General features: G+C 40.0%; 1 protein-coding gene across 5 annotated transcripts in view; it reads left to right on the top strand.

Annotated features, from left to right (window-relative positions):
* The first annotated feature begins 247 nt into the window (after positions 1-247).
* The window catches only part of PHF21A (PHD finger protein 21A), a 127843-nt gene continuing 100983 nt past the window's right edge, over positions 248-27107 (top strand). For 4 of the 5 annotated variants that reach the window (XM_083455731.1, XM_083455733.1, XM_083455729.1 and 1 more), the window contains exon 1: positions 248-3005. The gene's annotated coding sequence lies outside the window, so the exon portion shown is untranslated. Of the gene's footprint in view, positions 3411-27107 lie in introns of all 5 variants that reach the window. The other variant, XM_083455730.1, reaches the window with a different exon arrangement.

Genomic DNA, 27107 nt, shown 5'->3' with positions numbered 1-27107 from the left:
GTATTCAAAGGCATATTGCTTCTATTCTTAGTGGTTGAATATAGCCATCACAGCTATACAACTTTTCGGTTTCTTTTGCTGTTGTTGTTTTTATTATGGATTTTGTGTTTTTTATATTGTTATTTTATGTTGTGAATTGCCCTGAGATCTACAGATGTAGGGCAGTATACAATATAAATAATAATGATACAAGTATTGCATGGCTGATTTAAAGCTTTGTTTATTCATTGTTAGGTACAGCAAATATATATATGCATGTGTCATCACAATTCCCTATAGCACATAAACTTTAAAAGAACTTTACTTCAGCAGACTTTGCATAGTGCGTGCACCTTTGAGTTTTAGTTTTCTATTGATGTAATTTTCTGAACTATTAATTCCACGATCAAGTCAACACATATCTGCAACCAAAAAATCAAAAAAATATACTGTATCTTACAGCAGGAGTCTAGTTACACTTGCTTGGAAGTCAGTTCTGCTTATACTGCCAGTTATTTGACAATAATTAAGTATGAGTATGTCCCATTGAAAACAATGGCATAGGAACAGTCGCAACTCTCTTAAATCCCATGGATTTCCCTTGATTGGATTGTTTCAAACATGTTTAGGAGAGTGCTATTAGTTTTACAATCTTATTAAAATGGGTCTTTAAGCAACTAATTCAAAATATAATTATATTGTATGGTCCTTTTAAAATTATGCTTATTAACCTTTAAGTTACAGCAAAAGAAATCCTATGTATTTTATCTCACTAACAATTTTTTGAAGAACATTACCGTATCAGTGGGGTGTCAGACTTGGTATATCTAAGGTAACATAGAAAGTTTTAACTTTCTATTAATTTAATTTTATAAAACTTTTTAATTTACAGGCACCTGGAGGGTGGGTTTTCTATGGGAGCCTATGAATACAAATGTACATAAAGTACAGTAAAACTTTTTTTTAAAGCTAGGTATTGTAATAGTATTAAGAAAAATCAAAACATGAGTGGATAAAGTAGAATTTGTCATGCATCTAAGTAAGTGTGTAGTAATTCTTTTGGATGAGAGACTACGCCACGTTAGCTGTGCCTAAGATGCTGTTGTGATTGATGTGCCTCTTCTTTGGTACATTAGCAAAGAACGTTGTATTTGTCGAGATGTCGCTCATGTCCCCACCCTGTGCTCTGATTTATGCCACTCTCCTAAATATGTTTACCCAGTAGTAAGCCCCATTAAATCCCGTCACATCTGCTTACAAGTAGGTGAGTGTAGCACTGAAACCTTGCTGTGCAAAGGGAGCTATTTCCATTGTTAGGATGTTGCATGTATAGTTATTTTTGTGGCGTCCCGTTCTCCTGCCCCCACCCCCGGAGCCCTTGCTGCCCTGTTGCATCAACTTCCTGTGCAAAGCTCCTCGCTTTGGGATGGTGATGCTTCTTGTTCCCTCTCACACCCCTTTCCCTCCTCCGGTATGTCAGCTTCCTGTGCAGAATCCCCGACGTTAGGGCTAAGGATGCTTGTGCAGCCGCTGCTTTGGTGCATCAACTTCCTGTGCAAAGCCCCTTTGCAATCGGGGCGATTATTCATGTTTTCACTCCTGCCCTTGGCGCATCAACTTCCTGTGCAGAATCTTTTTTCTTTTTTTTTTGCAAATGGGGGAAAGAGAATGTTTGTGAAAGAACACTGCGTGCTCCTTTTGTTGTTGGCGTGGTGTTTTCTCTCTCGCTTTTGCCCTGGTGCATTCGCTTCCTGTGCAGAATCCTTTGCAGTGGGGCGGGGTGGGGGGTGGGAGGAGGAGTGCAGTGAGCAAGCGAGGATGCTTGGCCGTGTGTTTCTCCCTCATTCCTCGGTGTATCCGCTTCCTGCGCAGAGCCACTTGCATTAGGGGAGGGAAAAAAGAAGATGCTGGCGCTTCTGGTTGTTTCTTCTCGCCGCCGCCGCCTGCCCCAGTGCACGATCCCTCCCTCCCTCCCTTCCCCGCTGGCTCCGGTGCACGATCCTTCCCTGCCGCCGCTGCCGCTGCTGCTCTACTAGAGTTTGCTGCCCTACTTCACTCTACTTTAGTTTCACTCACTTTACATCCGGGTTTTTTCCCTAGGCAATGGGTGCCGCAGCACAGCCCGTTCCTTAGGCAAAGGGAAATAAATTCGCTGCACCGACACGTCAAGTAGTCCCTCAGGAGGAGCCTTGAGGCGCCCCCTCCTCCTCCCGAGGAGGCCGGCCGCCCCTCCTCCCTCACTCATAGGGGGAGAGGGGTGGGGGGAGAGGGAAGGGGGAGCCCGCCGCCCCCTCCGCTTTTGTCCCCTCCCTCGTCTCCTCCTCCCCCCCCCCACTCCACTCGCTCGTTCCGGAGAGCGGCAGGAGTAGCTGTATGTGTGAGGGAGGGAGGGAGATAGCTAGAGAGAGAGAGAGGGGAGTTGTGTCGGGGGCGCGCGCGAGCCTCGAGTCGGGAGCGCGCGCCTCCGGCAGGCCAGGCGAAAGCAAAGGAAAGGAAAGCGAAGGGAGGCCGGTGGCGGAGTGATCCAGGCGTGCGGGTGCTGCGGCCGGGCCGGGTGAATGGGATTGAAGAAGAGTTCAGCTTCTCGGCTTGTTTTTGTGTCACAGTTTCTCTTCTCCTGCGCCTCTTCTGCCTCGTTCCTTTCTTCCTGCCCGCCCCCTCCTCCCTGCTGCAGGAGGAGCCCCCCGGGGAGAGGGGAAGGAACAGGACCCCTCAGAGGAGAGGGAGAAGAGGAAAAGCAGGAGCAGGAGGAGGAGGAGGAGGAGGTGGAGGAAAAGGGAGCAACCAGCCAACCAACCATCTTCCACTCCCAGCTTAGATTAAAGAAAGTGAGAGGAGGAGGAGGAGGAGGAGGAGAGGAGAGGAGCCGAGAAGAGGGGGACAGGGAGGCCCGGAGGAGCAGCTGCACCACCTTCTTCTCCCTATGAAGAGGAGTCTCCCCCCCTCCAAGAGAGGTCCTGCCAGGGGGGGCCCGGCCAGACAGCGGCGGCAGCGGCAGCAGCAGCAACATCACCACCACCAGCAGGGTGTAGTATCCCACCTTTTGGATTCTCTCCTCCACCTCCCTGTTTTCTCCGCTCTGTTCTTTCTTTCTCTTCTGCTTCTCTCTCTCTCTTCCCCCCCCCCAAGTAGTGCTGGTCTCCCCCCTCCCCCCTCCCCGTCTTGTGCCTTGTTGTCTTTCTCAGGGAGTTTGGCGGGTAGGGGTGGGGGGATAGGAAAGGGTAGGTTTGGAGGACGACGACGACGACGACGGGGTGTAAAGTCCACCATCAGACTCCCGAGCCAACTTGGAGATAAGGAGCAACAACTTCAGTTTAATTCGCCCCCCCCCCCACGCACCAACAGATATATAGATGTAGATCTGTATAGATCTATAGGCGCGAGATGCGGGAAGGGGGCATGTCCTTTCTCTGTCACCTGTAAGGATTGAAGTAAGTTTCTGAGCGAGGAGGGGGTGGAGGAGCGGGAGGGAGTAGGTGACACATTGGAGTAGGGAGGGAGGGGGGAGAAGGAGATGACACATTGGCGGGGAGGGGTGATTTCTCCCATCCCTTCTGGTTTTCCTCGGGATGATTATTTCCAGGCCCTTTTGTGTGTGTTGGGCTGATTTTCCTCTGTGATGCTGCTGGGGGAAGTTTTATTATCTTGGAAATGATGCTGCTTTGATGATTGAGGATTCGTAGTAAAGCTGCTGCTGCGGCGGCGGTTTTTTCCGCCTCCCTTCTTCTTCTTCTTCGCCTTTAATTTGTCTTGGTGGCCCGAGTAGTGCTGGGAAAATTCCGTTTCTTCAGCAACTTGTTATTCTGAAGTCTCTCTTGCCCCCCTCACCCTGGGGCAGCCCTTGCTGCACGGATACAAAGCTCGGTGCAAGGACACCTTTGGGATTTCACGCTCCTACTCTGGCACATGTTTGCAGTGACTGGAGATGTGTACCTTCTTTTTTCCCCTCCTCTTCCATTTCTGCGTGTGTTATGTAGGAGGAGTGAGGTTATATGTGGGACTGCCATTTGGTCTAGTCCCCTTGTGATTGTGGATCTCCTTACTTTTCTGTTTGCTTCTTTGTTATTCTGATGGGATCCCCACCCCCCAAAAAATATTTGCAGTGTTAGATTGCATTGTTAGACTTTTTTGTTGTGGGGGGATTAGATCAACCCCACTCACTCATGGCTTTGCACTGTTTGAGATACAGTATAAGTATGTATTGGCCACTTTTTGGTTATTTGGTTGAGGATGCTTGCAGGTGGCAAGGAGGTTGTTTTGATAGGTAGGAGGATGCTACTGTATTTAAATTACATGCTGTATTTTTAAAATGTCAAATCAGACTATGCACACACACTTACAGATAAGCGCCAGTAAAATCAGTGGGTTATACTCCAAAGTAAATGCCGTTTGGACCAAGGTGCTTCATTTCTTTGTATTGTTTATTGTATGTGATTAAACTTCGGTGGGCCATTTGTAAAGTTGTAGTGAATTGATACTTGTTCAGGCCTGTGTACTTGAACATGGATTTTGCTTCCGTGACCAGACTTTTCAGCTCTATTTCCAACAGAGATGTGACTTTTTAAAATGAAAGTTGCAATATAAAATATATGCATATAGAAAATAGTCTGATGTAGGTTACTTATAGCATAGTAATGATAGTTAAGCACTATATTTCTCCATTGATTAATACTGGGCTTGAAATTAGCACACTTGATCATGTTAATCACAGCAAGACACTTATTATTACAATACTTGGGGAGAAGCTGCTGCTCATGTCTGCTGAAATAACTCCATAGGAAAATTCCTTTTAAAGGAATAAAGGAAAGGAACTACAGAAAGGCATTCTCAACAAACAACTTTCAAAATCCTTCACTGTGATACTAGCAGAATATCATGGTCCAAGATCTTATCACTTCGTCAGTCCTAAACCTGTTTTGCTTAGAAGTTCTTAGGATAGCATTATTTGGGAGTAAGTTGCTTTTCAATTGGAAGAGTTTAGGGATGTAATCATTTTAGGGACCAACTTTCATATCCTTGTTTATATTTAATTTATAATTTCCCTTGACACTTCAATGTTAAGTTTTATTTTGTGACAACTTCCTTTACATGTAGCAAGCACTAAAACTGGATGCTATTTTAAAATTTTCTCTACAACGGGTAAACGCTGCAGTAATACTCTCCCCCCCCCAATGAAAAATAAGGTTAAATAGGGTTGAAAATGTTTTTTTATATTATGCTGTTTAGCTAAATAATAATAATCACTGAAGGTCAACATTAGTAGGTACTTTTTTGATATAGCTGAAAATGTGGGGTTAATGTGGGTGTAACCTTGCAGATCCTTAACCTTGACAGTAGTACACTCCATTGAATATACTTTAAATTTTTAACGTAGAGACTTGTTTAAATAGCTTTTCAAGAAATGACTTTCTTCCCTATAATCCTCTAATTTAAATATACTGATATTTAATAATAATTCTGAGCAAGAGACAGCCCTATTTGTTTTCATATATTCTATGAAGTTGTGCATCCACACTGGAGTTTCTTGCTATTGGTTTACATAGTACTTAGTAAGCACTATTCCATGGCTGGGTTTCTCGGGGCAGCATCATTTGACACTACAGTGCACATAAACTTGGAATTAGATTTTACTATCTTTTATTCAGTTTTTCCTCTGATGAAAACTCTTTAACTTCTGAATTCCCTTCAACAACTGTAGCTATATTATCAACCAGTAGAAGTGAAAATAGGACCATGTAAAAAATACTTTAAGAAACTGGTTGTTGTCATCTTTTTTCCTCAGGAGCTTCCAGTTTTGTTTTGTTTTTGTGGTTCATACCTTAACTTCTGTGAAACCAAGTCGTTGCCTGCTGGAGTATTTATGGCAGGGGTGGCTAACCTGTGGCCCTCTAGCTGTTGTTGGGGTCTCCAACTCCCATCAGCCCCAGCCAGAATGGCCAATGATCAGGACTGATGGGAGTTGTAATACAACAATATCTAGAAGTTTGCTGATTAGCCACTTCTGACTTTTGAGGGAAAAGGTAAAATAGCATCTTCTTCTGGAATCCATTCTGCTTACCACTTTTGTATGCCTTTGAAGTTGGGCATCAGGAAATGGGAACTTAGTTGAACCCAAAAGGTCTTACCCCTGAGTAAACATGCGTAGGATTGTGCTGTAAAACAGAGATGATCTCCCCTCCTTTATTTAAAGTATTTTCAGGTTAAATGTTGTTAATAGAAAAGCCTGTATTCATGCATAATTGTGCATACAGGAGTGCTTCTGCATCGTAAGCACAAATGTAAGTGGTATTTGTAATAAGCGTTGGGACACCCCCCCCCCCATTGTATTGGAAAGAGAATGATCAGATGAGATGGCTAGGATTTACCGTACTTGTTTTCTTTTTCAAGTGTACCACTTTCCTCCTTTATAAGTAATTATAAGTAATATGTTTAGTGTTTCAAGCTTGATATTGAAATGCTGTTTAAGATTTGTAGTGATCTTTTAGAGCTAAACAAGTGTTCACTGTTGGATTTTACTACTTATTTCATATAGTTCTCAAAGTTCTGAAGTTGCAGCAAACTATTTGGGCCAATCTAGCCAAAGCTAATTGCTTTTAAATCTCATTGATTTTTTGTGGGAGTGATTTGAGCACATGCTTAACTCTCTCATTGAAATCAATGCAACTTGAAAGTGATCAGCTTAGTCTGGCTCGGCCTCTGTGTATATTGAAGTTATTGGTGATAATGGAACAATTTCTCATCTTTTTGTTTGGGACATGCTTGCCTTTTATAAATATTATCAGTTAGTTACAAACTTAAACTTCAAGCCTAACCAAGTCTACTCAGAAGTAAGTTTTAATTGAATTTGCTGGGACTTACTCGCAGGAAAGCGAGACCAGGATTGCAACATTAGTCATGCTTGGAGTATAAATTGGACCCACTGATTTTAGTAGGTTTAGTCTACTAAGCATGACTTAGGTCTAGATTAAACTCTATAGTACTTTATTCATGTATACTACTTTGTTTCACACCAGAATTATACTGTTGCATTGTTTCAGTTTAATATATGGGGGAAATAGTTCTAACAGTTACTAAGAGTTGTGCTTTGTACTATGCAGGGAATAGAAACTGGAACGAGTTGCTTCAGTATCACAGGGATAACTTTACCATTGGAATGAATTTATGAATTGCAGTATGTGGAGATGTTTCATGGTTATAATTTAATTCTACCCAATTTTGTATACTATTGTTAACAGTTAATATGACTATTAAAAGAAATATGTTCCACTTTACTGTAGTTTGAAGTAAATAGTATGGCAAGTGAGAATTGTTTGGTGCTGTGATTTTAACTTCTGGAGTTAGATATTGCTGATGTGTTTGTGTAGTGTGAGAACCTGCTTAAAATCTTAGCTTATTTCACTGTTAAAGAATAGTAAAAGAAGTTGAACTGCAAAAATATAGAAATTTTTGCATATAGTCAATCTGCATGGCATGGAATATCCCTGGACACGGAGAAACATTAAAATGCACAGTGCTACTATGAAAATGCAACAGCTGATTTACACATCTCCTTGGAAATCTTAGAGACAAATCTAGTCCCCCCCCCCCAGCATGTAAACTGTGTGATGCAGAAGAATACTAGTGCATGAAAAGTTACTGGAGTTGTACCTTTTTACTATGAGTTCTTTATTTACAGTGTGTGTGGGGGGGGGGACCCCTCAGAATTGTTATGCAAATTTTATTCTGCTGTTGTTGTGTTTATGCAAGAGGCTGAAAATAAGCTTTGAGGCAAGTGTTGTAGTAATGGTGTATTAAGTCATAATTGTAGTTCAGAACTTGATTCAACAATTTTTAGAATTAAGATACATATTGGGAAAAGGCTGTGCATCCCAGTGCAAAAAGGGATGTTTACATCTAATTCCTCTGAGCTCAGCTTGTTTGAGGATAGCATATTCTTGGAGCTACTATAGAGGCAGGTTGTATGCTGGTTCCTGGATAGGTAGCTTATTGACACTGAAGAGCATAATGTTCCATATTAGAAGCGTAACTTGTTAAGAAAACAGACGCAGGGAAGCCAGCAAACTGCAAGCTATTTCTTCAAATATTTTCTATGCGAATTTTGGTGTTAGACAAGACAAAGGTTTATATATATATATAGTGTGTGATTCTTTGGTGAAGAGGGCCTGGTTCTTTGATGAAGAGATGACCTATCACCTGTACCTAAAAACTTCATTGCTAATGTGTGCTTACAAATGTTATCTCACACAATACAGAAAGGATAGTTCAAGTGCACGTGGCACTTAATTTTAATCTGCTCAATGACCCATGAACATTCAATAGAAGGACACTTGGCTTTTCCAGCGTTAGTTTCTGTGTTCTTGTACCTTTTAATTTTTAACTTGGGACATTGGTGTGCAAATCTTCTCAATTGTGATTAAATTATTTATTAAATAAATGATTAACATTATTTATTAAAATTTGCTATCCATGTTCAAATTCTTAAGTCATGCAAGCAGACTTCCCCTTCTTCCCACACTCCCTAAATCTTCACTGGAGGGTTTCTCAGTCCTCTTAAGCAGATATGGGGGGCATGTGAGGGGGAGAGGCAATCTGTTCTGCCAAGAATGCCCATTCTGCTGTCAGATGGATACCATTGGATTCCACTGTAAATCTTGGAAATACTCCTTCATTAGCTTTGAATTTGTGAGATCTAGGATCCAGTTAAATGCAAACTGAGGTTTTCAGACTTGTAAGACAGCTTGAAGCCTGTACAAAACTGTGTTCTGTTTTGTCAGCTCATGTGACTGTGTGCAGAAAGCACTCCTGACAATTGAAAGTTAAGCTCTGAATTACTGATTTAGACTGATCAACTTTCCAAACATAATGTTTTCTTTAAAGAAATACAAGCACATTATGTGGTATGTCAGCAGTGTGATTCTGCATAAGTTTGTCAAAATTTATGGGTAATTCAGCTTTGCAAATAGAATGATGAGTGCCCTTTAATACACTATTAACATTATCTATCTCATGGACACCAGCATCCTTGGCTGCTGCTTTATCCAAACCGAGACTCTCTCTTATGTTGTAAATCAAATATGAAAGTTTTTAGATTATAAAACATAGTATAACCAAATTGTCCAGAGTGGCCAGTAGCAGGGTGTTTCCATATAGGAGAGGAGCCTGATCTGCTGGACAGAATTATCGAAAAATATATATTCTCAGCTTTCACTTGCTGAAGACAAAGTTTTCAACAGTATATCAAATGTAGCTTTTCAATTCATGATTCCACCTTCCCTTGCTTTTCAGCAATGTACTTAAATAGAGTAAGTTCTACATTTTCATCCTATTAAACCCAGTCTTATACACAGTTTGCTGGTGCATACTGGCAACTGCTGACTTCCCCTCCCATCTCCAAATTTTATGCTTCCTCACTATGATCCTTCAGTGATTTAAAAGAGTTATATTATGTTAACCATGAGAAGTTTAATGTGTACCTTTTTAGAAAAAGAAAATGGCTGTCTTCTCCATTAAATTAGGAGTGGGATTTTAAAACCTATGTGCTGTATTTAATAGGAAAGCAAAGAGCAAATTTTAATTGATTAAGTGTTAAATTTGAAAGTGAAAAAGTTTGGGGCCTTTTATCTTAAAGTCTAATCCTCCGATAACACTTTTTAGATTGTTAGAAGGCCTAAGGGAAAAAAATCCTCACATATAAGCCAAAATATGGTGTTTTTCCTGTTTTGTTTTGGCTGCATGCAGAACACAAACTGTCAGTACTTGAAGAGAAGAAGCACTAGGCAGAAAGGCATTGATTTCTTTTTTCCTTTCCCTCTCCTGCTGTGTTTCCAAGTATTGTTAACCATGTGCTACTCTAAGGCAATATACTTGCATGCAAAATAATGGTTGATCTCCTCAGTCAATTAGCAATCGGGGCTTAGCATCTTATAAATCCAAACTTATGAGTAATCACAATATTTTTTTCTGATAAACTGACTTATAGTAGTCATGGCAACAGCTGTCTTGGCTTTTTATGGACGGTACAGTTGCTGCATCTGCAGGCTTCATCAATACTTCGGCTGCCTACAGAGGGAAGTGCAGTAGAATGTCTGTCTGGCGGTTTCAGCAGCACTGAATATTGCACTGTTGCAGTACTGTTTTCTTTTCATGTTCCAAAACTTTATGGAGCACTTTTCTTTTTCTGCCTATTAGTTGTATAAATGCTAAAATTGGCACCTCTGGTGAAATGCTGTGACAACAGTGTCATTTTTTTGAATATAGATTGTTTCTAGAGTCTTCACTAGACATAAGGCGGTTACTTTAAAGAAACAGTTGCGAGAATAGAACCAACACCACATGTTGCCTTCTGGTGGAAACTTTCTTAAAATTGTTTTAGCCTTTCTTTCTACTGAACTGATATATAGTGAACACTGCAAAGAGGCTTCATCTGGATTTTTTTTTAACTTTTAGTTTGTTCCTTTCTTGTTTCATGAAAGATAGATTCCACTTTAATCCATGGCAGAGAAAGAGGGATCCTGTTTTTAGTGAAATCATTATTGAGCCAGGGGTAGCACTCAACTTTCAAAATGCAACCTTAAAACAGTGTATGGTTGGTGGTATGTGTTTTCCATAAAACTTTGATTTGGGAAAATTTATGCTTTGAGTTAATGAAGATCTGATTTAGCATATTTATTTGATTTACATTTGGGGGCGGACCCAAAACAAATATCAAACTGAAAAGGTATGTACTGTTAATTTTATGCTCTTTATAAATATCTGAAAAAGTTCTGCAGCTACTAAAAGTAGTTGAAATAAAATTTGATTCAGGGGGGAAAGTCAATAAAGTGCACTTAGTGTGATCTAAATGTTATATTCAAACATATTCAAAGCTTCACTTGAAAATTATTTTTACTGAAGTACTTGTCAATATTTTAAGACATGACATCTCAAAAGCACACACTTCCCTTACATTATTTAGATTTTAAGGCAGGCAAAGCAAATGTATTTAAAACCATTAACACACTAATCTAGCATGTGTGAAGGAACTATGAGCATAAATATATGCTCTTCCTTGGAATAGCCACACAGGAAAAAAAATAGTTACAACATTGCTTAGATTCAGAAATTGGCAAGTAGAATGCTATATTTACAGTTGGGCTTTTCTTTCTCCTGTGTCCCTGAAAAGCCACTCCTGAGAGTTAAGTGGTCCTTTGGAACATGTTGCGTGCTGTGAGTTGGGTGGGCCACAGCAGCACAGGGATGCTGAGAAAATTCAGTGGGGGCCCCCTTGTGCAGGCACAATGCCTTACACTCACAAATACACCTCTAGATCCAAACCATTAATTTTTAGATTTTTGACTAGTAATGTGTCCTTTCCAGTTGCCCACTTGAGATGGCATTGTGTCAGCTCATTATGAGACTAATTCATTTTATGAACGATGCAAATTTAAAAAGGCAAAATATTCTGCAGAAAAATAAAGTTGAAAATATTCCCCACATCCTTTGTTATTCTAGATCAGAGTTTAAAAATTATTTAAGACATTCTGGACAATTTATTTATGCTGTTGGGGGAGATGTCTTGCTTTGCATTGAAAGCCGTATTAAATCTGTTCTTGAATTTGGGGGTGTTAGTTGTTCATATTTTGATACAAATGGTTGAACAACTTGTATATAACTTCTTCAATATGATTAATGGCAAGTCCTAGCCTCTGTATTTGTAAGAATTATTGTGTAATAACTAGAAGCACAGATGAAATCCTCAAAAATAGGTTTTGGGACTTTTATTAACTATCTCTTTTTATGTGTTTTGCTCGTTTATCTCAGAGGGATATAAAGTTTAGCTTTAAAACGTAATTTAAAGCAATTAGCAAATTTAAAAATTAAATCCAGATCACCACCTGTGGAAAGAGATCTGGCAAGTCCTGTGGCCTAGGGACCACATTCTAAAGCTGTAGAATGCTGTGGGCTAGTGCTGTACTTGGGAACTCACATGTTACTACCTATGTTTTATTAGTTAGAGTTTGTAGATGTTCATAGTCCCATTTAATGTACTCGGGGCATTTTGCCAATCAAATCTTGTGTTACCAAGAATTTTGAAACAAATACATGCTAATGTAGCATTTGATCGACTTTCTTAATGAGAAAAACCAGAGTTGGAAAAAAGATAGGTGTTTGATTGTCTAGGCCAGGGGTAGTCAACCTTTTTATACCTACCGGCCACTAATGCATCTTTCTTGATGGTAAAACTTCCTTACCGCCCACCAGTGCTGCAGTAACATGTGCCCTAGAATCCCCTACTGCCCACCTGGAATCCTGAAACGCCCATTAGTGGGTGGTAGGGATCAGGTTGACTACCCCTGGTCTAGGCTTATGGGAATTTGAAGTATTTTCACTTTTAATTTTACAGTTCTGTGGTTCTATGTCATGGATGTTTTAGTTGAGATTCTTGCATTTCAGGGGGTTGGACTAGATGACCCTCAGGGTCCCTTCCAGTTATGTGATTCCCAGCCCTAGTGGGATTCTTGTTTTGCTGCTTGTATTATCTTGGTGAGGAGGAAAGTTGATAATTTGATTGGACATTGGTACAAGTATGAATGGACCTTTGGTTTTGAAGGTGTGGGACACTGGAGTCCATAGGTCATGCTCTACACATAATCTAAACAACCTTCTTGGAAAAACGTTAACTACTGCTTTTGAAATGTGCAATTTTATGAACTAAGACTTGCAGCAGTTTAAGGATAATCTTTTAAAAATAGTAGATGTACTTGTGATATTCTGAGAGATCTGCTTTATGCGGCTATTGACTGGACAGTTTGGGATTTGGTGCTGTTCATGATACATGGTGGAAGGTTTATTTGAGGGTACTGCAATCAATTACTTGCCCCCTCTATATCACTTTTTTATAATTAATTGCACTAATCTCTTCTTTTCATAGGACACTCTAATTGATATTCATGAATATTTTTATGTTTCAAGCTAATCTGTATTATGGATGAGTAGCAAGTAGTACACATCTTCTGCCTCTGCCTCTAGTATTGCTATACGTTTAAGCTAAAAAATACATTTTTGTAGTTTATACTGTTGTAGTTAAAGGTAAATCAAAAGTTCTCTTACCTGCCTAAGTCTGTCTTCATAATTATGTGTGTGTTTTCATGGGACAAGTATATTACATAAAAAGCCAATTTTTTTGTTTCCTAAGTTACATATGGTGACCTCACTATCCTCTAACTGCACAAAATCCTCTGGAATTTATTAAATAAGAAATATAGGTTATTGCTTTGATTCTCCATCCCCTTCATGTCCTGAGTAGTGTTCCTACATAGATTTCAATCCTGTACACCCTGCTGAAATTATTGGGACTTACTTATGAGTAGATACGTATAGAGTTTTACAGCACCATGCTATAGGTATAACGTGCATGGCTCTTGAGAATACTTAAAATGCTCATCAAAAAAGATTTGGGGTTGATACCCTGAACTTAATAACTGTTAATGGGATACAATTCATTGTATTTGACGTGTGTGTAAACTTCAGTGATTGTTTCAAGAGCAGGTTGCTAAGACTTGAAACATAAAAATCTAAATAGGATTCCGCTGGGTTGTGTAACAAATTTAAAGGTCACTTTTCTGATCTTTGCACAAATTCAGGTTTGTTTGTTTTTTTAAAAAAACAACCCTTCAATTTATTGAAGATGTGCTTTTATTTCTGGGGCAAGTTTCTTCAAATATATTCGATATCTGGTTCTTGCAATTCTTACAAAATATTATTATTTTAGTAAAGCAGCATATGTACTCTGAATGGGGGGGAGCACTGTTCTCCAGTAGTTTGGGGACTGGAAGTGTTCTTTGCTTTACAAACTGAGAGTCTCACAACTGATGAGGCTTGTCAATAAAGATGGTACCATCTAGCAGAAGAGCCTAGAATAGTGTTAGCTTTTTTTGCTGCTTATAGTCTATTAAAACCCCTACATCCTTTTCACATGTACTACTGGCAATCCAGGTGTCCCCCTTTTTATATTTGTGCAGCTTGCTCATCTGAGATGAGATGTGATGTGATATATAACCTGGCCACTGTTATGCATGCTTTAGTGAACCTCAGGCTAGACAACTGTTGTTCTAGTGGGACTGCCTTTTGCTAGGAAATTTCAGTGGGTTAAGAACGAAGCTTCCCCTTTATTAGTGGATATAAGCTGATGGGAACATCTTTTGGAACAAGTGTAAGAAGGATACTGAGTGTAATTAAAAGTGCCATGGCTAATCTTCTATAGCCCTAAAAGGGGACTTGATTCAGGATACCTTCAGAAACTCCTTCTCCAATACTGTATGCTGAGATCAGCATGTGGGGACTTGCTGTTAATCTGAATAGACTGCTTAGAAAAAGAGGCAAGGTTGGACCTTCTCAGTGCTTGGGTGCCTGCAGAGCAATTTTGACGAGACAGTTCTATTTCCTCTCTTAAGAGAACATTAAAAGCACTTATTTTTGCAGATAGTTGAGAGCATTGCTGAATATTTATTGTATTGAAAATTGTAACCCAGGTGCTCTTCTTTTTTTAAGGCTGCTTCTATATCTTGTTTTTGATAGTTTTGACAGTTTTAGGTGTTTTGTGTGGTGATGAATTGAATTTCTTATTTGATAAATTGTTAGCTGTTTTGAAGAGTTCTGTAGAACCATATGACATGATAAAAATAACTTGAAAGTTTGGGTGGTAGATTGCTCAGTCAACAGAGCATGAGGCTTTTAATTCAGAGTTGTTTCTTGTGTAGAACCCCACACAAGACAAAAGATTTCTGCATTGCAGGGAGTTGGACTAGATCACCCTTGTGATCCCTTCCAACATTTACGATTCTATGATTCTATCTTTTCATGGGAAGAGCTGCCTGGGGTCAGAAAAAATGACCTTGGAGCTGGTCTGTGGATACCCTTGTTCTAGTAAATGGGGGGGGGGGATGAAAATAAATGAAAGGTCTTGTAACATTTAAATGTTTGTGTGAGGGAAAGAAAAGTTGGAATGGATCATGAAAAGCCTTTTTTAGTGATGTCTGTTCTTAACATGCTTATTTTTCAGTTTTTTTAATTGTGCAAATTAACATTTTTGCCTATGTTGCGTAATGCAACTACTATGAGGTAGGAGAAAGGCAAAATCTGCAAAGTTTTTGTAGTGCCTCCCCCATCATTCTTGAACGTTAGGCTCTTCCGCTCAACTTTTGGGCCTTGGCCACATGGTTTCCTCTGCATATACATCCACATAGCCTAGTGACTTTGTTTTAAAAGAGAGAGAAAGCAAAGCAAGTTTCATAGGATACAAGATTCATAGGGTGCTGATTTCCACACATAGTACCAAACTCCGCATTTTCATGGCCTTTCATGCAACCATAGTAAAATTATTTGGTTTCTTGTTATTTTTGGTACGTAATATTTTGTCTTGCCTTTCATTCCAAAAACCCTCAAGGCTGCTCATATCAGAAGCTAAAATGATCTAAAGATGGTATGATTTCAGTCTGAAATGAAAACAAAAATGAAACCTAACAAAATAGAGCAGAGAGATGAAAACAGGGTGGAGTTAGGGAGGGAAAGAATGATTGAAGATGTCATGGAACAGAGAGGTTGTGCTAAACTATGTAAATGTCAATGTGGAGGGAACCAATTGAGCCTGGAGGAGGAACTTCAATAATCTGGGAGGCACTGCAGAGAATGCTTTGGCTTGCAGACATTCATACCTCTGATGGCATTGAGATTTAGAACAAAGCCTCTGATAATGAACCTGGGGGCTGGGGGTTAGTTTGTGCAGGAGAATGTTAATCATTCAAGTATCTTGGCCCCAGCTATTTAGGGCTTTATATGGAACAATCAGTAGCACTTTAAATTGTGCCCAGAAATGTGCTGACTGACAATGCAGGTGAAGCAAGCCTGATGTTTTGTTCCATAATATAAGCCCAAGGTAACATTTTAGGGGCCATATTTTGCACCAGTTGAAACTTCTAGACAGACTCTTAAGGGTAGTGCCATGTTGAACATGTTGCTCTGACCATGTCATGTGTGATGTATCTGCTTTCTTCAGGAAAGGGCAAAGCTGGCGCACCAGCTGAAGCTGGGCAAAGGTTCTCCTAGTCATGACCACAGTCTGATTTACCTCTAGGAGCAAAGCTGGATCCAGGAGAGCCTTCAGACTGCAAACCTACCCCATCTAGCTCTGCTTTTTTCTTGATCCTGTGGGATTATCCTTTGAGCAACCCAGTGGTTAATGCACTTTTACAATTGCCAACTTGGGTCAAATGCCTATACGGGCTGGCCTTTTCTGACTTAGTAGGCTATAATAAGATGGTTATACCTTGTGCTCAGCACATCATGTGGTATCAAAGCTCACATTTTGTTGCAAGATCTACTACTTGTGCCTCTCCATATTCTCAAAGGATACACTGATTAAGAGAGGCACAGCTGCCTAGTTTTTACTTAGAATATTTATTAAGGAATGTATGAAGTATATCTGCAGAATATATACTACAGTGACCTAATCCCAAAAGTAATTTATGGTGTAAGTAAAACTAGAAGATGAGGTTCCAGCTTGGTTTTGTTCTATTTTGGGGAAGTGTAATCGTTTTCCACTTTGTTTATAACTTAAAAGCTAATGGGCAAAAAAAGTAGACTACAAATGGGTGTATGTAGCGGGGGACCAGTGGAAAGGGCCTTGTGATCTTTCCCAAGAGTATCTGGCTGTTTATGGAGTCTAGGTGGCAACTGGAAAGAGAGCCTTGTCTTTAGTCTCCTCCTTTCAATCGATAGATGTTACATATATGTGTGTGGGTTAGGACCATGTTTTAAACAAGTGTGTTCAGATTCTACCTAAACTCTGGAGCAGATCTTGGTTTCCTGTAGATCTTGGTTTCCAACTTCCATCATTTCTAGCTACTCCACATCATCCAGTCAGGGATGATGGGAGTTGTAGTCCAATAACATCTGAAGAGCAACAGGTTCCCCTGTCTCTTTCTAGAGCAGAGTTTGAAGTGTGGTTGGGAAGTTCCACTGACCTGCCTGGCCTAATTGCCACCTGTACCCTTGGCCCTGAACCTCTTGGACTCCACCTGCAGCTCTGCAATAGAGGATGGGAGAATGAAGCCCCTTCCACTGACAAACCTGTATTTTATATTCCTTTTGTTATGTGCCTTGAGGGTTTTCCATTGTAAAAGAAGGGCAAGATAAAAATAAACTTGAAAGATTCAAGAGCTGTAACTCAGATTCTTACTTGCTTGGTTCCTTTATTTTCAAGTTGTTTTGTGAGGTAATGGTTTGTGGATTTACTTAATCTGTAGACGTGCTGGGTGTATTGAAAATTAATATATTACTACTCACCTGCATCTATAGATTACATTGCTAAGAGACTATGTTAAAATTGTTAATCTTTTTTTGCTTGCTTATAACTTTTTTGCCTAGGAGCAACATACTCCTGAGTTGGCAACATTTTGTGTGAACAAAATTATGCCATAGTAACAATATTTGTAATATCTTTCCATTCTTTTCACGATAAAATTATAATCCTTCTAGATACAAAGTTAACTGAAGCCCATGGTCTGAATTTTGCTATAACTACAATAAACTGTTGTATGCACCTGGTTAAAGGAGAAGTGAATATTTATTGGTGTATTTCTGTGCTGCTTTTTGGCCAAGAGGCCCCCAAAATAGTTCACAAATATTAAAAACAAAGCACAATTAAATGCTGAACAACACCAAGCAAATAACAGCAACCAGTAAAATGTTGATGTATAGTTGACTATAATGGAGTCAGCCTTAATAAGACACTACAAAATAAAAACCAATCGCTATAAAAAGCCCATTGATTTGTGAAACAATATAGCGTTTATGAGACTTCACAGAAGGAGGAAAAGGGGCCAAACATGTCTCATGAGGGTGGGCATTCTAGACCCTAGGTACCACCACTGAGAAGGTCCTGACCCATATACTCACCCCTGTGATCTTGGTTGGTGGTGAGATACTTAGCAGAATCTCCTAAAATCTTGGCAAGCTGGCAGACTCACATAGACCCAAACCATTTAGGGTTTCAAAGGTCAAGACTAGCTCTTTGTTTTTTATTCAGTTCAAATGAGCCAGGGGAGTGTTGGAGGAATGTGCCCTGATTACAGTTGGGTTAGAATGTAATCTCTGAAAACTCTTCAAAGACAGCCCCATTTAGAGTCTCTTGCAGCAGTCTAGGCTGGATATGCTGTTTGATTCTTAAACCTACTGAAGTGCTAAAAGAAAGAGAGATGGTTTCAGTACAGGCTTATTTACAACTCCTCTGCTTTTAACAGTAACATATTTAATCAAGGACATTTACAGAAGTACTCTTATGAAGACATTTAATGTATTCAATCTTGAGTCTAAGGGAATGTGCAGCCAGCATTAACCTTTTACATATGGTTGAAGCAGTGCTGTCCCAACAAATGCTATCTTTTGCAAGGCATTTAGTTTCCTGGAATTCAGAACATTCACACACACACACACACACACACATCCATTGGTAGGAGATTGACCTCTGCTGTTCTGTTTTAACAGGCTTGCTTACTTATGTATTGTCAACAATAACTCTCAACAAGATTGCACCAAATGCAATGAGCCCTGGCACTAGGCAGTTTTTCAGTGAAAAAGGAAAAAGTAATAGATCTGGAAGAAAGATCTGCTTGCTGCTGCAAGGCCCATTTCCACCTGGCCTAGGGGGCGGGTCCCACACTCACCCTGAACAGCTAAAAGAGGCTCCTGGGAGGCCACTGGGACATTGCTGGAACAACTCTTGGGTTGGGGCAACTGGGTAAAATGTTTTAAAATGTTTTAAGCGGTTTTAATTTTGGTTGCTCTGTTTCATTTTTGTCGGGTTGGTGTTGGTTAAATGTTTAGTTGAGGTTGGCAGTTATTTTAATTTTGTTATAATTGTAAACTGTTATTATTGTATCATAATTCTCATTGGTTTTATCAATTTACTGGCTTGTTTGTTTGTTGCTTGTATAGGATATCTTCTTGGTAGTGGCACCCACCCTGTGGAATGCCATCCCATCAGATGTCAAAGAAAGAAACAACTATCTGACTTTTAGAAGACATCTGAAGGCAGCCCTTTTTAGGGAAGTTTTTAATATTTGATGAATTGTATTTTAATCTTTTGTTGGAAGCCGCCCAGATTGGTTGGGGACAGTGGCGAAGCTGCATGCTCTGGCACTGGGGGCAGAGAGCAGGCGGGGGCATGGCTGGCGCACCCCCCCGGGCGGCGTGGAGTGCCCCCCGGGGGTGTGGCACCTGGTGTGGTGAGGGTGTGTGGGGCACATGTCTGGGGGAGCAGCCGCGATGGTACCCCCCTCCCCGATAGTGCCAGGGGCGGTGCTCTCCCCCTGCTCCCCGTTCCTCAGCCAGTGGCTGGGGAAATCCAGCCAGATGGGCGGGGCATGAATGAATGAATGAATAAATAAATAATACCTTGTTTTTTTAATGTTTGATGTTTTGTTGTGTTTTATATGTTGTAAGCTGCCCAGAGTGACACTTCCTCTGCAAGTGTATCTAGGAGCATAGGATATTATTGTCAGGCTGCTCCTTTGCCTGGTTTTGTCTGTACCAGGGGTGGGTGAACCTGTGGCCTTCAAGATGTTATTTGGGCTCTGAGTTTCATCAGCCCTAACCAGCATGACCAATAATGTGGGATGATAGGAGCTGTAGTTGAGCAATATTTGGAGGGCCACACATTCCTCATCCCTGGTCTACACTAACTGGCATTGACTCACCAGGGTACAACACAAGTCTTTTCCAGCTGCACCTGAAGATGGCAGGGATTGAACTCATCTACAGGCAAAACATGTGTTCTACCAACAAGCTTCTGTATCTCCCCCCCCCCCCCAGCTTTTACATGGACATGAGATATATAGCCCACACAAGTTGGATCAGGGTTGGGCAACTATATCAAAGAGTCATAGAACTGTAGAGTTGGAAGGGACCACAAGGGTCATCTAATCCAACCCTCTGCAATGCCCTGTAGCCTGGGATCTGAGTATGTAATGGGCTACTAATGTTAGTTTTTGTGAGTCTTGTTGGCCAACAAGTGGCTCTCCCCTTTTAGAGTAAAGGATGGTGTGGTTTTGGTTACTCCACCATTCTGCTCTTTGCTTTGCCCAGAAGTTAGCAGGCAGCAATCTGAATTTCTGCCATGGAATGGTTGACATTGTCCTACATATCGGAACGATTTCCTACTTGTGAAAAGAGACTATCCAAATTTGTGATATAGCTGCTGTGTTCTCCCCACCCCCCTCATAATGGAGGAGTTGGGTACACAGTTACTTTTTCTGGAAAGCCTACCACAGGCATATGGAGAATTACACTTTGCTGTTTGGCATTTTAAATATCTGTGAACAGGATGGGATTGGGGAGAAAGATTTCCTTCTGTCCGTTTTTCATCTTTTGGCAATACATTCATGCTTTGCAACTAGATTAGCCAGTAGGCCAACTGGGAGCCGAATGCTGCAACTACCTTCCAAAACTTGCCATTGCCTCCCTTTATTGTGAAATCCGCTGAGCCATAAACTACTCTGTTTGTAAGAGGCATGCAGGTAAATATTCTCCCCCCTCCACCCATTGAATTGTCAACTCATTTCCCTCCCCTCCCCTCCTCTTAAAGACATGGTTTGGGACATTGCAGATTTATATTTGTGGATCATGCCCATGCTGCATTGACTTGCATACTTGATTCCAACTTAGTCTGTAGTACCACTCACTTAAGCACACACTTGCCTCTTATGGTTTGCCCATTAAATTTTCTTGCATTCCTACTTAGCTTGACTGATGGAAGAGACTAGCACTGTGCAACACTGAAGCGAGCAAATCTTTTTTTCCACCTGAGACTTGGAATGAACTTGTGTGCTCCATAGTACTAGTGAGTGAGCAATGGCTCATGGTCTCCCCCTAGCAGAGAGACAGTGTTCTGCTGTTTGTTTGTAAAAATATGGATGAACCTGTGTTCTTTTTCTCTGCCTGCTTGGGGAGTAATGTGTGTATGTGGACATCTAGTGAAGGGGATATGATGGATTGTCTGGGATATGATGGATTGTCTAGATACAATTCATTGTTAGCACAGATTAAGAGTTTTTGACAGCTTTCTTTATTATTAACTGATTTCATATCTTCCATTACTTCCCCTTTAAAAGTAAGCTTTTGTTGAATGTAAGATTTAGTATACTTCATATAGGAGTGCATTGTTTCAGTACTGATGGAACATTTTTTTCTTTTAGCTGTTTTTTAATAAGTAAATAAGATTGTTCACAAGTGGAAAAATGGTATGCATTCTCATAATTTGGTCTTAATCTGTACAACATTGAGTTGCTTCACCAAGGAAACCTGTGCTGATATTTGGCATCTTGGCAGAGAATGCTTTTAGTTTTGTCTAGGCATTAAGGTTGGTGTCCTGATATCTTACTAAATAGCTAGAGATAATACTGTATTTCATGAATGGGTTAAGTTTGAGTTGGTTCTGCTATGACCACTACTACTGTTAAGGTTCATCAGGTTAGATTTTCTACTGTAGCAGATTTAAAATAAAACTTTTTTTGTACATGTCAGTGTCATTAAAAACTCTTCACTTTGCTTTGAAGAAAGTGAGGTGTTATGTTCATTCACAGATTTCATATGCTATAGGTAAATGGAGGAACAGGTGTTTTTTTAAAAAAAAAGTGGGCAGGGGGATGATATTGTCTTGGCATCTGTATGTTAACTTTATTAAGAGACTATGATAGCAACAGCAAGATTTTTTGCCCTAAAGTTCCCTGGAGTGCGTAGGCTGCTTAGTAACCATCCCCATTCATGTGAAAGGTGGTTCATATCAATTTGTCTATAAAGTGTTCATTGTTAACAAATAAATTACTCAGATAGTGACTCTTTCAGACATCATACCTAACCATGGTTTAGGTTTTAACTGCTTTGAGATTTTAATCACTTTGAGGTGTGTGTTTTTTAAACATCAAGTGAGTGGTATATAAATTTTTATGAAATAAAATAAAATGAATAACCTTACCCCTGGCTGAGCTTCCAGCATGCAACAAACCATGGTTTGGACCTGCTTGTCCACTTTCATTTTCTGTTCTCTTAGTTCTGCAAGTTCATATCTGCATTTGTGGTACAGCAACCTAAAGAGTGATGACTGCATAATTTGTCAGTTCGGATAGCATGCCAAACCACATGGTTTCAAAGTCTGGTTTGCCAGATAATTGTAAACTATGCTTTATCAGTCTGGCATCAAACTTGAAAATGTGTGCATGTGACCATCAACAGTAGTTACAATAAACTAACACTTTTTCTAAAATCAGCATTTTTCATGTGAATTATTTAATAGTTTTATTGTTGGAGCTTTTTAGGGGTGATCGTTTCTGGACAGGGTTCTCTCCCTATCCTGTCTGTGATACTGAATAAGGCTGGAAAACACCCCTTGACTTCCTTATGTGTAGCTGAGATCACTTTCTTTCTCTGTTCTGCCTAAGACTGGGGCAAGTGGGGCTCCCCAGATTTATGGATTAATTACTTTGGGTTGGAGAAGCAAACTCTTCTGGTTACTTCCAGGCAGAGCCCAATCTATTGCTCTCTTTCACCTCCCCTTTTTGAGCACGTAGCCTGGACACAAGTTCAGACATGCAAGGTAGAGAGATCTTTGGGTTATGCAAAATATCCAGTCAAATCCAGGTCCCTAATAAAAATGGCTTATTTAATGTTTATAGTTAGAAGGAGGGGGAATAAGTAGCAGCCTAAAAAGAAACAACACATTTCTAGATTTGGAACCTAGTCAAACTAAAAGAAAATTGACCAATTTGCTTGCAAAGTGCAAGAGTCTCTCCTATATTAGATGCTAGATGACCTTTTGGAGGAAAGCAGCTGAATTTTATCTCCCTAGAGTCAAAGTAGGTGGGTAGGATTGACAAGTGGAGGGGAATTTGCTACGGGAGCTCCAGGTAAACAACACATAAGCTGGAAGCCTGTGATTTACACTTGCCAACAGCCCAGTTAGGTGGGATGAGGAAGTGTGAATCAAAAATGTTTCCTTCTGATCCCTGACAGACAAGCTCACTGTGGGGGAAATACTATCCTGGGATGCTTTGTATGTAAGAGAAGAGAATTTCTGAGATGGCAAGGCTATCTTATTGGGTCTAGGTAGAGAGATTCGTACATAGACAGGTGTAGTGTGTTCAGCCTGTCATCAAAGTGCTTTATAAAGGTTTATTATAAAAATATGAATCAAGATTGTGTAATAACCCTATGTGTGTATATTCGGTATTCATGGATGTGGAATATTGCTTAACTCGCTGACCTTATATACAGAGTATGGAATTAACTGCTTTGTTTCTGCTTGCTGAAAAATGTAGTGGAAACCATGATCACTGGATCAAACTTGAATTTGCAACTTCCTTACTATGCATAGCTGCCCTTATGTACAGTTTAGCTAAAAACTTCAGAATGGCAAAGAGAAATACATAGAGGAGTGATAGTGTTCAGTGCTTCTTATGCCTCATGCAGTATTTTATTGACTTTTTAAAGGTATTTGAAATGGCTTCTTAGAGCAAAAAGCCAAAGGGACATAACTGAATAAAATAAACTGCTCTGTAAAAATATTAGCCTGCAAAATATGAACACTATGTGTGATAGTGTAAAGGAGGTAAATCTTACTTGGTGCATCAACAAATATACAGTTGCCAGGCCTGTGTACAGAACATTGTTGCTAGCATAAAATTGTAATTATGTCCTTAATACTGTGAAGAGGCTTGCATGTACATGGTTTTTAAAAATCATTTTTGCAATATTGTGAAATGTCTTGTGGAAGTATGAGAACTACAACTTTGGGAATATGTTGCATGGTTTTCAGGATATCCCTTTTATGGCTTTGCTTCTTAGAGGGAATTGCAGATGAACAGAATCTGGGTTTAAAATGTGCTGTACTGCAATTGCTGAAATATTGTGCTACGTGAAATTATATCTGCATAGGGTCGTCATAACATTTGGTAAGAGAATGTATCATTGCTTATAATGTAGCCTCAGAGTTGCGGAACCTGTAGCTGAACTCTGTCTCCCATAAGCCACAGATATTTTGCCCAATGGTTTGGTTGATTGGAGTTGTAGGTCCACAACATAGGGGGATCCACAAGGTCTCCGCTCATGCAGTATGACTTCTTATCAGTCGGGGAAGGGACATCTGGTCCTAGCTGCAGCGCAAGGAATTGCCTGTTTTGACTCCTCTCTGGAGGAATTCAAACACTGGGTTTATGCGGTGGTTTATTTGTTTTGTTTTTAATGAGGTGCCAGTACTCATGTATTCCAGCTTTTAAGGAAATAACTTTTAATAATTTTGTGCCATTCAGCACTGTGCTGTTTAGTATACTTATTTTACATAATTTTAATTCTGTTATAGTTTAATTATTTTTAACTATTATCTTCTATATGTTTTTAGCTATCTGTGTTTAACCCATGTTGTTTTAATTTTTGTGAGCCATCTTGAGTCCCAGTTCTGGGGAAAAGGTGGAATATAAAATAAATATATTGATAAAAGTGCTATGGGTGCCATGGGAAGCAAAAAAATGAGATGCTGGAATTCGGTACTGCTGAGTAAAAAGAAAGAAAAACAATAATATTGGGCTTATATCCATATAGGAGTGTCATTTTTTAAAAAAGTTATTCTGAACACCTCAAAATTAGTAGTAGTACTTAGACATTTGAAATATTTTTTTCCATCTCTGATTTGAGGACTTGTATTATATCAGAACTATTGTGTGGCAGATGTTTAGATTATTCATATAAACCTTCCTGCCACTGAGAATATGAAAAGTGCCATGAATTGGGGGGGGGGGGGAGTTTGCAGTTTCTATGAGACTTCATGTCCCTTTGGCGTCTGGTGGCTGACACTTTTAGGAGTGATTCTTCTTCTTTTGCCCGGCATGTAGACCTGTGGTCTTCTACATTTTCAGACTTAGGACCCACTTCTAACCCAAACATACATTTGGGGACACTTTTCCTAACTTGTTACCATATATTTATATGGCAGTACTGCTGCTATTGTGACCCATCTGCCCATGACCGGCTTGTGGGTCCTGGCCCACCAGTTAAAGATCAGTGTTATGGACTGCAAAGTTTTCTTAGCCTTTTCTATTAAAACTCATTGCTTATTTCCCATAAAACTCATAAAATTAATTAAATTCCCATTTTACTATCTCCCAGACTTAAGAAGCCAAAGACCATGCTTTCTTCTTTCAGGAATGGGAAGTTGCTGAGCCTGCCAGTTAAACGCAAAGCCAAACTTTCATTTTTGTTGCAAGAGTAACCTCTTAAAGTAAAAACGGGCCACTTTTGTTTTAGTGGTAATAGATAGGGTGATGTAAGGGAGAAAAGTAGATGACTAGATGGCTGGGGAAACAGATTGCATCTCTGTACAGTGGTACCTTGGGTTACAAACACCTCGGGTTACAAACACTTTGGGTTACAGACTCCGCTAACCCAGAAGTAGTGCGTCAGGTTAACAACTTTGCCCCAGGATGAGAACAGCAATCGCGCGGCGGTGGCAGCAGGAGACCCCATTAGCTAAAGTGGTACCTCAGGTTAAGAACGGTTTCAGGTTAAGAAAGGACCGCTGGAACTAATTAAGTTCGTAATCAGAGGTACCACTGTATTTACTTTCTTGTCAGGGTGACACCCAAAGGTTATATAGCCTCTTAGTTTTTACTTTGCACAGTGCTGTCATCGTCTGTATTAGCTTGTGAAACTTAAGGCACCAATTAAGTGATGGTTTAGATGGCTGCATGCATGACTGTATAAAATAGCTTCAGCTGTGTTAGGAATATTATTATCATTATTATTGATTTATTAATTGCCTTCTGAACAACCATCTCAAGGTGATACACACTAAAGATAATTCCACAGAAAAGGGACAGCCAAACTGAAAGCCATTCCCTGAGTTACTGCAGAGTGGGCTTTTGAGATCTTTGGAACTTGCATGAGAAACTCTTAAGTAGTTTCTCAAGTAACCTTGTCTTGACTGTACAGTACATGTTAGTACCATCACCTTGATTGGCCTGGGAGCAGATTGGCAGCCTGTGCAAATCTCACAAGCAGAGTGTTATATGTTAATGGTAGTTTACCTCCACATGCAACCTAGTCACTGTGTTCTGCATCAGCTTCAGTCTCCAGACCAACCCCAAGGGTAGCCGTACATAGAGTGCATTGCAGTAATCCAACTGTGCGATTGTCAATGCATGGAGAAGTGTGGTCCAACTTTCTCATTTCAATAATGGCCATAGCTCTCTTACCAACTGAAATTTTAAAAGGCACTGGGCTGTTGGAAGTTGTAGCTGAAAACATCTGGAGGTTGGGGAAGGCTGCACTAGCCATTAATTCCCTCTGATGTAACAACTGTGGGTTGTATCGTACTTGGAGTTAGACCCACTGAAATTACTAAAACTACATTAGTCATGTTTATTTCATCAGGTCTGTTCTGAATAGAACTAGCATTGAATACCACCCTATAACTGCTTCCGGAATTGCAGTAATCCCATTAAAATCAGATCCCTAATTCATGTTGTTTCCAGGCAGGATTCTACTCTTTAAAGATGTCTCTAGACATTAATTCTTCAAGTATGATAGCGAAAAGATGAATAATTGTGAACAGAGTGCCAGAATAACTTTATTTTAAGATGCCAACAAGAAGACTCCTTAAATTTTTATTTCTTTTTAGGCTGCACCTTAAACTTGTAGAACAGCCGTAAGGTTTTTCAGGGTGTGGGGCTAAGAACTGAAATAAACCTAAAAAGTTGTGTCAGTAATTTAATGTGTTGCTGTTAATGCACTCTGACTTCTTTTGGTAATTCTGTGTAGGCTGATGAATGATTTTGTTCTCGTGCAGAAAATGTGGAATGCATAGTTTAGCATTATAGGCTAGGGGTGGTGAGGAAGCTTGTTAAGGCAGGTGCCAGAACCTAAAAACCTAAAAAAGTCTGTTTTTGGTTGCAAAGAGGGAAGTTACAAAAGTTTGATTTAATAAGTGAGTGAGTCGAGTATGGGTGACAACATAGCTGTTGGAGAGCATCTGTACAGCATAGAAATGAACACACAGGGAGAAGGAAATATAAAACCAGTTGAATCAGACTTGAATCTTCACTGAA

This window comes from Podarcis tiliguerta (genome assembly GCF_965153285.1).
Source record: "Podarcis tiliguerta genome assembly, chromosome: 1".
In the NCBI taxonomy this organism is placed as follows: Eukaryota; Metazoa; Chordata; class Lepidosauria; order Squamata; family Lacertidae; genus Podarcis; species Podarcis tiliguerta.
The sequence above is the reverse complement of the archived record's forward strand: the minus strand, read 5'-3'. Positions and strand labels throughout refer to the sequence as shown.